A 13032-nucleotide genomic window follows, 5' to 3' on the forward strand; every position below is an offset into this window, starting at 1 on the left:
TTCGAAAGACTTCGCGATCCAGCATATTTGGACCATGGGAACAAGGGTTTAGGGGGGGTTTTATGGGGTAAAATTGTTGTTTTCCCATTTTTGACCCTATAAACCAAAAAATTTGGAATTTCTTTCCAAACAGTTTTGTAGAGTTTAAAAAAAGAAATAATTTAGTATATTGAAGCGCTGTTGTATGCCAAACGGTCACGGAGAAAATTCAAAAATAGTGTAATTTAAAATTCCCATGTTATTCTTATGGAGAAAATGAAAACTGTTGTATTCACTTGTTTATGGATATATATTGATAAAATTTGGCAAATTTATTTATTTCATCCTATACTATTGACGAATGGTCATAAACACTTTTTACCTTCCCCGTAGCAGCAAACCTAAACACTCATTAAATCTACTGTTATTTAAATTGGGAATAAATACGTCTTATTTATGGAAATATTTTAGTAAAAATGAAATCAGACAAGTTGAAATTCGTTTAGTTCGCAGGTTTACTGGGGTGAGGGTATTTAATTTTACAATTACCACTAAACGGTCTCCAGGATTTTTTTGTTTATGTTGGTTACACCAGTTCCGTACAGTATGATGTCCAATTTTAATAATACGTTTCAGAGGTTCCCACTCAACGCAATATAGAAAGAAGCTATATCATTTATAGCTATAGGAAAAGATATATATAATATCATGAACACCATTTTTCACTGGCTGTAACTTCACAACAGTTTCAGACGCTATAATTTTACACGTTAATTTCTCATCAGACAATTCCATTAAAACGACTGACTTGTTTCTTTGCTACCGAGTCAGTACCGGTGGCGTATTTCCTGCTTCCACTGTGACCACCAACAAAATATCTGACTCAGATTAACCAAGCGCCGAAAATCTGAATCTGATTCTGAATCTGAATCGGCGTGCACTCTGGACGTTAGTCCCGCGCGCGCTCCTGCTCCAGCTTCCAGTTCCCAACGGCCCCCAATCTGACGGATAGCGCTGGGTTCACAACTATATGATAGGCATTCTGTTAAATATCGAGCTTGTTTTTTACCGGATGACAGACATCGACTTTTTAGTATCGGCTCTGGCTCACCGCCTGTCTCATGGTGGAAGTAAACTATTGCCTTGGTGCCTTCTAGGGCTTGGACACACAGCTGTCAAGAAGTATATGCTCCTAGCGAGCAGGAGCTTCAGGAGATGTGGCGCTAGTCGCCACAGTCAAACAGACTTGGACTTGGCTGCAGCTGCTCCTAACTCCTATGTCTGTCGTCAAACGTCATAATGTGGCCTTCATTAATTCAAGGCCATAATTTAATTCACAATATTACAGTGAGAGTAAATGCAAATAAATAAGTACAACATAATATCTGAACCTGGCATAAAATTTGCCAATAAAAAAGGTTTATTATCCAATTACAGTAAGGCTGATAACCAGCTTGATGAATATATAAGAACTTAAATTACGGAGGAATTTAAAAATTAATATTCCAGTATAACTTACGCAATTAACGCCCCCTTACTTTTAAAAGCGTTTAGATCTCCTTTGGGTATTTCCTACACAATAATGCACCGTGAAACTGATCAAAAGGAACAAAGTTGGAATAAATTAAATAACATAATTAAATAAAAAAATTCCTCTTTTAGGCTAGTGCTAGTAGTTTTTTTTTGTCTCTGTCTTCTCTCTTCTATCTGCCGGTGTTGGTTGTTTTTTTATATATCATATCGTACCATATATCTGTACCATATCGTTGGTTTTTTTTAACAAAGTTTTATTTACAATCTGTTTTTTATCAAACAATAAGTAAATATGATAACATTTATATAAATAAAATAAAAATTGGTAAACATGAGTTACCAGCTAAACTTGTTTGCTTACGTTTTGGTTGGTTGGTTGGCGCTATGGAAGCCAATCGATTTACGATATTTGATAGTAGTTCTTTTTATACTACTACGATCGATACTTAACCGTATGCCTACCATATCGTTTTGAACCCAGCGCTATCCCAATCTGACAAATGCCTGGCTAGTGATTGGCTACTGGCTAGCGGTGAGTGACTACCGTCCTTTTTCCTTCACCCTCTATTTCGGGCCGGCTTGGCTTTCTCTCAGTGTTAGAGCATTGATTATACATCTCTCCTTGGTGAGCAAACGTCTACAGCCTGACTGATCACTTAACTTATTGCAAACGAAAAAATACTGGCCACTGAAAAAGAAGAACCTTCCCGGTTAGATGACTGCGGCCTGTCGTGTTCTACATCATAGCATAAAGAAAGATTATGCGAAAAAATTATACGAAATTCCAATAACCTCAAATCTTATGTATGCCTTTAAAGTGGGATAAAGCACGGCCGCCTTTAACTCCAGGCCTGGTAGAATTGGCAATGTCGAAAGTAGGGTTTTTTAGTATTAGACGTCCCATAAGATAACATGACAGACAGGTGACATCAGCTCATTAACTCGCACTTAAGTGATTTATGAACTTAAATTTATTAAAATATTGATAATAATCGTACATGAAAACCAAAACAATATAAATTGAAAAATCTATATCAATTAAAGCGTAGTCGCAATATTTTCATAGTCCAGTAACCAAGCTTTCGTAAATACACAAATACCATTGGCTGCATCTAAACAAAATAACTGTTACAACCCTACTTGCGACGTTGCCACTTCGAAAGCCGCGACCTGGAGTTAAAGACGGCAGTGGATAAAGGCCTGTTTTGCCAGAAGCGGCTGGTGCGCCTATCGCTCAGCGATGATCTAGACTAAGTCTAGACTCACATCCAGCCGGTACGCGTGGCTAACCTTCTCAGTAACTTTGTCTGTTTTTTTTTATGGTAAACGTCAGTGTTCAGCGTTAAGTAGGGTCTATTATACAGCAATTCGGAGGCTAACATCCATCAATGACAATATGATTCCATTTTCGTGAAACAGATGTACCATTGACTTTAGATACTGCAATTAGACACCCCATTGGTGCTGAATTCTGCAAGTGAACGTCCTATATATGTGAACCAGGTTTGGCATTGACTTCAGATACTGAAATTAGACATCCAATTCATTTGAATCCAAGCAGCCCATTGGGAACAATCAATCCTTGATTATATTTCCCAACATTTTTGGATTAATATGATTGCCTCACTGAATAATGCAAGAAGACAGCTGCATTGTACACGTAGTCTATTTAGTGTGTAATTATTTTTATTTATTACATAGATTGATTCTGAATTGAAAAATAGAGGGCAAATTAACTGGCCTTCAAGAAAAAAAATACAGAACCCCTTTTTGTGTCAAATCTAATTAACTCTCGTAAATATAACAGTAGTTATATATAACTAATATAACGACGTTAGCCAGTACTTTTGTACTGGCCTGTGATTTTTTGTTGCTTCTTCTGTATGTAAGAGTAAGATTATTGTATTTTTCATGTAAAATTGGTGCAACCGTTAACAAAAAAAAAATAAATAAATAAGCCGTGTTTATAATCAATCATAGTTTCTGTTCTCATTCTCCTGATTTCTTGTTCAAGCTGTTGTGCCTTTTTTCAGCCAACAACACCTTGTTGACTGACAGGTGATAGTTCAATTCAAACTGACTGAATTCAACCTAACCTCAACCTTATCGAACGTCAACCCAAGTTAGGGCAAGTCGGCAAGTCTTATTGATGACAAATTCCAAATTGAAGTACCGACATTTACTGGAGTAACATTTTAAATGAATGGTATCACATGCTTTTACTAGAGGAATTAAATACCATCAACTGGACTTCAGAAGACCAATTCTAACCTCAACATAATCTGTTTACCTTTTGTTGGTGAGTGAAAGAGCATAAGACAGAGTTTTTTTAGGCTCTTAGGCCTATGTTACACATTTTAATAAACCTTGGTTTTTGCATTTTATATTTATCAAATATAAAAAAATAGTCCTTCCTTTTTAAAAGTATATTCTTTAATAACCCCTAACTTACACCTTGTTCAATATTTCTATTTAATTTTGCTGTATCAGTCTCTCTAATTTATTTAAAACAAAATATGAGTACGAGAAGGTCTACTGTTTGCATGTGATAGGCTACGCTATGGGTCCGAGAGATTAGTGTACCCTTCTCCACCAATCTTTAGGCTAATATTTCTAAAATAACTCCTTGCGCTCCCAAAAGCCCTAAAACCTCTTGGGGACCGGGCCCATTTATAAAAGCTTCCCTGACTACGAGGACCGTTTTGTAAGAGCTGTTAGTGGCTATAGCTCTGTAGTTCACTTGCACATCCTTTTACAGTAATTGCACCTTTTTTATGCTCGTCCTATTTACTAGTAGGCTTTGCTGCGTGTCTAACTTAGATTTTTTTTAATTTAAAATTTAAGAGTTATTTTTTCGACCATCGATACAATGGTCTAACAGATTCATCATAAATATACTGTAGTAGTAATTAATTATGGGTAATGTTCCAATAAAGGGATTGTTAAGAATTTCAGTCATGGTTTGATGATGAAGTTAGATCATTATATCAATAATCAGATTTTGTAAATAGTTTTGAAATAAAATAAAATTACCTTATTTTTTTACCCATATCAGAATGTTTTATATCAATTAAGGAGGGTTTGAATTTAATTCATTACACATGTTATCAATTATTTATTCGGTTAGTTTTTATCGATGGTTATAACTCAAAAGTTAGTTAATTAAAAATATTGACGTACTTTTATCACAGGCTAAAGTAGCCTATTGCATTTTTTGTCTTTGTATGGATTTCATGCTTTGACCTTACAAACATATGTCTTTAGTAGCCTATTGATTAATTGTGATATCAATACTAATCTAAGGCTAAGTATAGGCTATATAGCCTGTCAGGAGAGTAGCAATAATTGTATTTTAACTAAATACAATTAATATTAGGGCAAAACTAAAATGTAAAATATTAGAATATTAAAAGTCTCAGTCAACTTTGATGATTCCAGGATCCAGATAACTACTTAATGTTTCAAAATATTTGCAGACAAAAGCAGTGTACAAAAGCACAGGGAAGTAAAGTACGGTGACGAAATTAAGATTGCATAATAATCAATGATCCACGTTATAAAATGTTAAATTTTTTACCTAGTTCTTTATTACTAAATAGGCCTAACAAAATTAAACAATTAGAACATATTATTAATAAAATTAATGGAAATACTTGTTCAATACAGTCATTGAGTGATTGTTAATACTTTTCAATAAGAATGAACTCCAATTGTTCGGGCCCCACTCGTCTCACGGGCCTCTCTGCTCGCCGGTTTCCGCTCACCATTTTGCAGCCCCCCCCCCCCGCATTGCGACCCTTCTTTTACGCCACTGCAAGGAATACTTACGGGAACAGCATCAATAATGTAAGCTACTGTGGTAATCTTTTTATGGGTCTTACAGAACCAAATTTTATGGCAGATAAGAATAAAAGAATAAGAATACAATAAAGAAAGGGATTAATTTATATTCATATAAAAAGGGAATTGCTGCAACAGATTTTTTTGGGCCCCCCTGCAAATGTATTGTTTGGGCCCGCTCTCGTTAGTTATTTTTAGACCTTAGTTGTATCTTACTTAGTATCTAATTAAGGGGGATTATGGTGTATCTAAGTTGCAGGGGGGCCCGAAAAAATCTGTTGCCGCAATTCCCTTTTTATATGAATACAAATTAATCCTTTTTTTTAAATGGTATTCCATAACTTGAGAACGAGTGCACCAAATGGGATGATTCTTTTTTTATTGTGTTCCTTAGTGCCAGGGGATGTTTTCTTTGTTAGGAAGTTTTAAATCCATCTAACCGTTATTTAAAAATTTGATTAAAAAAAAAATATATATAAATCGCCTTTACATTAGCTTAATCAATTCAACTTGGAGGCAAGTGTGCGTAGCAAATGAGCTCAACCTGAAGGCAAACTAGCTACAATCAAAAGGTGAGTGAGCGTAGCGAACTAACTTCAACCAGGACCACAGGATACACCGGTTCACACGAGCGACGTGTCCGCGGACTAGCTGAAAATATCAATATCAAAACAAAAGTCTAAGTCAAAATAAACTTTATTCGTATAAATACATAGCAGTATCAGAATAGTCACATATAACTAAAAATTCAACTCGGATCCATCACTGGTGCACAATGAGAATTGAGAACAAACGGAAGAATGCGAGCTGCAGCACGACTACCCATCAATATGGACAGTTTCAAGCCCTGAGGAACTTTTTTCATGACAAATTTTCTCAGAAAGTTAATGTCTTTGATATAGGCCTATTATAGCATATTTTAATGTTATTCATTGCCAATTTTCTTTCATCAGTTGCATCTACTAATTGACATAGATGCAGTTAGGAAGTGGCCTATTCTTAGTTTAGAAACTCAGTTCTAGGAGTGCAATAAAATACTTTCTGAAGACCATTCTATACCTTCATTGAACTCTCTAAAATGTTTTCAATTAAAAATAAATAGTTTTATTTGGTGTTGAGATTGGAGTTTACAATTCTTCAATTGAGAAAACGTATATATTGTCCTGTTTGATGGGACAAAAAGACAACTAAAACGCTTGACTGATTTTGACTGTAGTCGCACTCTTAAAACTAAAAACATGGAAGACGATAATCAGTGAGAATAATGTTTACATGGTCAGAGAGTTTCAGAAAGTCAACTAGACATCGCCAAATGCTTGCGCACATTCCTCCCGAAATATTTTGCCATATAAGGGTATGAATATTATATATTCAAAATACGATTCTTTTTATTATTGGGTCATCTTAATTTAATATGGATGGAAACACAATTCTAATTTTAGAAGTTTTCCCAAATTATAATCCCAAATTCTAATGCAAAAATCATACCTAACAAAGGAATGTCTTGTTGACTGCTAAACCACAGCTCTGATCTACTTAAGACTGTAAGTTATTCTCATTGAGTTATTCGTCCGGTGTTCGACGACTACTTTCCAACTTTTACCCACATTAGTAATGTGTTTGCCCCAGGAACATCATACAAAATAAAGACGCGCCGAGAAAAGTTTGCTTCACCCTGGACAATTCTTCCCATTTAAGGTACAAATAACCAATTGTAGCCTACTTGTAATACAAAACTTAGGACAAGAGCCATGTCAATTACTTTTGATTCACAGAAACATCAGTCTTGTAATCACAAAACTTAATCCAACCACACAATTTGAATTAAAGCTCCTTTATCTGGCCTATGAAGCCAAGCAATCCACCTAAAGGCAAGTCGTTCACAATACGACTTCCGAGTTTCAGCTCAGTCACATAACTGATCTGGAATTCAATTCAATTCCCAGGGGTTCACATTTAAAAACCCACATCAGTGAGAAATCAATTTACAAGATAAAAAATATCACAGACTATTGTACTGCAGTTTAAAAAGTCAAATTCTTCCATTATCAGAATGAATAATAAAGTCAAACATGCAAATTTTGCTAAAAAGGTGTTTACCAGTATCATTGTAATTACATTAAAAAGTGCATTCATAAGTAGTAAGTACTAACTTCAGGAATTCATTAGGTGGGGTAAATGTTTAGTTTCTATTATTTCTATCCACCAGCAATCCGTGACAAACTGTTGACTATATCTACTAGATGCGAAACATATCGGTCCATTTATGGATTTTCCACAGCCATATCCAATGAAATATTGGAAATTCAAACTATTGACGCTGGATAAGTGGAGATGTTTATAGGTAAATCACAACCTTTTACAGCTAAAATATCCCCCAAACAAATCAACCTTATTTCAGAATTTAACTAGAGGCTAGGTGGGTAAAAGGAGGAGAAAATATGAAAGCATTCTGAAAAAGAAATAGTTTAATAGCAAGTCAGCAGTCTTTTAAATTAAAGTGAGCATTAAAATTACAGATAATATAAGTACAAAGCATTAAGAATAAGAACTGCATTGATAAGGTGCAAGATGTACTTAGTAGAAGATTTCAACTACTACATGAACAAGTGTTTTTTTACACTGGCTATGCAATATTGTCTTGACAGAAAGTGGTTTCAGTTCTCATCTATAAATTACAATAGATTGTAAAATATTAATTGTTTAACCAAGGAACATTGGCTAAAAGGCCAGCACATTTTGTTGCAGTTTGTATTGTAATTTTTTTTAATTAATATTATTTTTGAAAGTTACCACAATACTGTATATAATTTGTTTTAGGAAGAAACATAGAGTACTATTAAGTTATTTTTATAGAGATAAAACTCCACCACCGTCTATGACTTCTTTATTTATATAGGTTGTACAAACAATTCCATATTAAAAATATTTTTAGGTGTCATATACAACATGTACAATAAATAATATCCAAATTGCATTATATACATTTAATGGAAATCTTATCTCAATTTTGGAAAAAATGTTTTTGTTGTAAAATTTTCCATCTAAATTTAATATTTTTTGGTTTGTTTATCAAATGAGCTGACTACATTTTCAAGGTTAATATCACACAGCACATTTTTAGTACTGAAAGACATTCTAGCATTTCACTCCATCTTAACTGACCTGAAAACCAATTAAGTCCTGACTCCATGGATCTCAAAATATAAAAGTGGTATTTAAAAATAATACCCTACAAAACGTGTTACATTTATTTTGTACAGAACACGACTTCATTATTCAAGTTAATTGAAATAATACAGTTAACACTAGCATTAAAGGAATTGGGAGAAATCTTACCATTCGTGGTTTTGGAAATGTGATGTATGTATTTTCCCATCTAAAAATCTTGAAAACATAGGCAAGGAGTTTCATGAAAAAATTCATCACTAATAAATAATTTACAATTTTTGACAAGTCAGTAAATTCCATTATTAATATGTCCTAAAATAATAGGAGTAGGAATCGCAAGAATCAATAGAATTTGAATTGGTATTGGTGTATCAATTCCAAATTCTTGGAATTGTGAATGACCCCGTTCAATTACAAATAACGTAAATATATATATATGTGTTACTTCAAATCTTTAAGACTTAGGAAGTTCAAATTTAAATACATACATTAAGTATGGTTAAACAAGTATTTTAAACACGATTTGCACTTTACAGCTTTATAAATTCATAAGATTGAGTATTTAACAATACAGATCTCTGTAAAATTAATTTGATTTAGAGCCTTTATTAATAGCCAACTATCTAAATTAACAATTTTGAAAGATTGTGTGATGTTTGTTTTCAATACACTATAAGTTTTACTATTAATGTTGATGTGATTAAAAACCTTAAACTCAGCTTAAAGAATTTATTAAAAGAGAGTATTACTATCTGATTATCAGTAATTAATGTAAACCTCTACAATGCTGATACAATAGACTTTTTTTTGCTAACTAAACAAAATTAGTTTGTATTGTTTAACTACCGGGTAAGCAAGGAATTAAGCATTTTTTTTTGTAAAAAAAAATGAGAGAAATGAGATTCCTTTGGTAAATCATAACAAAAGTTATGAAACAGAAATTAAGAAGCTGTAAATAATACATCTTCACAATGACAATGAGTCATCCTTCTAATAATTTGATATTTGTTTCATTTTAAAATATAGTATATTATATATTCGTGTGAGTGGTTCATTGCTCATAAACTTTACTTTAATTGTTCTGAAGGATTTGAAACTAACTCAGAATGACTAACTCAATGTAATGTTATTAATGGAATTCACAACAGTTTATATACAACTATACATATATTTTAATATTCCAAAACCCTACAAAATTATGTGAAAATACATATTCAATGAACCAGACAAAAATACATTGGTTAGAACTTAACATTTCCTACTTCTGCATAACAATGCCAAAGGATAACAGACATAAACAATAAACATATAACCATTTACACAACCTAAAAATAATAACAATGCAGTATCTGTTAGTGGCTAGCAACCAAATTAAAACTTCTTTTATGTCAGGAATAGATAAAAAAAATCAATTAACTATACAAAAGTGTCCTGACATTTGCCGATTACTCATAAATTATTAACTATGTTTACTGTTATGGAAATAGAGGAAAATTTAAAGCCCCATGTGTAGATATGTACATATCACAAAGAAAAAAATTACAGAAGCACATTATCATGGAAACAAATTTCCTACCGTACTAACGGCAATCTACAAGAAACGAATCTATTCAACAACTAATCACAGACAATATATATATACAAAATATTACTTAAATACTTTATCGATATATAGGCCGACATGGCCTTCATAATCTTATTTTATTATGAAGCTCAGCTGATTTGGAGCTAGAACTATCCCTAGTGACAGCATTGCTGTTGATGAATCGACAGGCTTCGTCAAACGTGGATACAAATACACTGTCGTTGTTCAATGCTGTCAGCTCACTAATTTGCTGTACTTCTTATGTACTTCCAAGATAGGTTCTCACAAGATAGTGCTCACACACAGAAGTATTAACTTAACATAGAAACAAATCTCCTACTAACAAAAATCTTCAAGTACTGAATCTATTCAACAACTTATCACAGACAAATATACAAAATATTACTTAAATATTTTATCGATATATACTTGGTAGCGCATACTCTTACTTTATTATGCTAGATAACGATAGGTGTCTTTCTGGTCATCAGTTGTTTCTATATACTCTTTCTCGATCAGTATGTCGATGCATTTCTAAAACAAACATTTACCAATTAACAATGCATTCTTCAACAAGAAAAAAATACTAATAAAGAACAACATTATTACTATCCATGCAATGATTGTTGGCTATATTAAACCGCTGGTCATTTGTATTGATCTTGTATTGTAGACCGGTGCAGTCAATAAGCATGCTTGGTCAGTTTTTCTTTATTGTAATATTAGAGTCTTATTTTTATAGATCAAAAAGTATAGATTTATGTTATTAATATTTTATTATATCTATTCCAATAAACCACATTTCAATGTCTGTACTATCAAGAAGGCCTAGGAAAAAGAACTATGACTTAGCCAAGAGGATTGTCACTCGACATAATGCAACAGATTAGCGAACCGCTACAGCTTTCTATTCCTTGCTTAATCTGCAATAACAGCCATTAGGCACAGAGAAGTAAAGATATAGAGGAAACATTCAATGGTACACTTAAGTCATGTCTAGTACCACTCGCTGGGTCCAGTGCAAATTCTATTGATTGTCCCCTTTTGCTTTCCTCTCTACTCTCACCATCACGCACTACAGGGCTCATGCTGTGGGAAGATCCTGTGTGATACAACTGTTGTTGTAAACAATAGCTGTTTGGGTTCTTCCTGGCTCTGTACTAGCGTATTTCCACCTCACCATTCCAGACTTAAAAGCGCCCGGTTTTTTCATAAGCATGTTTCCTCTATAGCTTTACTTCTCTGTAGATGAGGCCAACAATGAACTTGAGTTGATAAAATCACTCACATTTATATGTTTGATTTCTTTATGTTTGTGCAGGGTAAAAAGTTTTCTTTTAGTTTTCAGAGTACGGTATTATTTATTTATTTATGCTATGTTTTATATGTGTATTGAAGGAAATTGTACAGTTTTTAGAAGAAAACAAAGCCCTTACCTGTAAGTTTGTTGTGTCCTGCTTATATTGACAAATTTTAAAGTTTTACCTCTAAAAAGTGAATTTGAACTTGAGAATAACCTTGGAAATACTGGCATATGTTTACAAAAGATACTTTGGAAGCTTATGTGTGGAAAATATTGAAGCAATATTGATATTGGAAGGTTACGCATGTAGGCCTCCTAGGTGTGTCTGCTATCAATACCTTGGTCATTTACCGATTTTGAATCTTCCTATTTTGGAATTTTTTATCTATCTGGTGGAACTACCTATTTGTGTAGCTTATCATCAATGATGGTTGATAAACGGGTTATTGGTGTAATATATGAGCATTACAAGAACCTTATGCCAAGAAACATAACAAGAACCATAACTTGGAACCCTTTGCAAGTTATACTGTGCGTCTTGAATTTTTCTTGAATTCTAATTAGGCTACATGAATGACAACGCAAAAATCCCTTTATTTATGTCTATTATGGGACTTGAACTACATTCTGTGTTAAAGAACTTGCTGCTACCGAATAAACCGGCAGATAAATCATAGGAATGACAACATTTTTTAAGTGGTGAGTAATCATTTCCATCTTAAGGAAAATGTAACCTTCAAAAGGTTCATGTTTAATAAACAATTTCAGACTTAACAGAAGGGTCTGTTTCTGAATTTGCATTACAGCCAAAAGACCAAGCTTCTAGATGTGAATTTCAAACATTGTTTGTGGAGCTATGATAGAGGCACTGGTATGACAGGTATTGGTGTGGTGTGGGCAATCGGTGTTGATGTGGGTTAAGGTGTTTGTACAAAGTGTTAGACAAGAGAGAGTAAACCGGCCCCCTGGAATAAATAGTGAACTAGCCTAATTCTAGTGACGTACATGGTTTAAGTGGCTGGGTGAATCACCTATGCCTAAACCTATGTTAAGCAGAAGGTGATGAAGAACCTGTTTAATGTTTCATTTTGAAGGTTATGCCAATTTTATACCAGTATGTCTTTCAACACTTTATGTCTATATTTAACAAAAAAAAAAAAAAATAAAACAGAATATTTTGTGCTACTCCCCTATACTTTTATAGAACGAAGCAAAACAGGTGTTGTGTATGCAATCGATAAACATACTTATGAGGTAAAGTTCCACAAAAGGTGGACACCGTTAATTTAACGTGGGCCATCCGATGGGCTGATTACTGTTCGTTTCGTTTAGTTTTGTGCCGATAGAGCCGAAGCCCCTCGACTTCAACCCGGTACCTATAATTAAAAATACCCGAGCCCCATGGTGTAGGCCGGAGCATACGCACCAACCTTAGGCACACCATGGGCGGATGATTTAAGGTCATCAGGCTCACGGCTGCCGAAGCAACCCTTCGGAAAGAGGGTTGCCCCTCAATCCTAACCAGGGATACCAATTACTTGGTTTTACGTCCCTCCAACTGGGTTCCCCCAGGGCCGAAACCCCAACAACCCCTCCCCCCAGGTCACACAGTGATCAAGGC

The 13032-nt window shown here is 34.0% G+C and overlaps 1 pseudogene; it reads right to left on the reverse strand.

The window, feature by feature from the left end:
- Window positions 1-10561: 10561 nt before the first annotated feature.
- LOC128998810 (cullin-1-like) overlaps window positions 10562-13032 on the reverse strand; it is a 35580-nt pseudogene continuing 33109 nt past the window's right edge.

The sequence above is a fragment of the Macrosteles quadrilineatus genome, unplaced genomic scaffold (genome assembly GCF_028750875.1).
Source record: "Macrosteles quadrilineatus isolate MER2022 unplaced genomic scaffold, UCM_ALF_1.0 Scaffold_7__1_contigs__length_78375512, whole genome shotgun sequence".
Classification (NCBI taxonomy): domain Eukaryota; kingdom Metazoa; phylum Arthropoda; class Insecta; order Hemiptera; family Cicadellidae; genus Macrosteles; species Macrosteles quadrilineatus.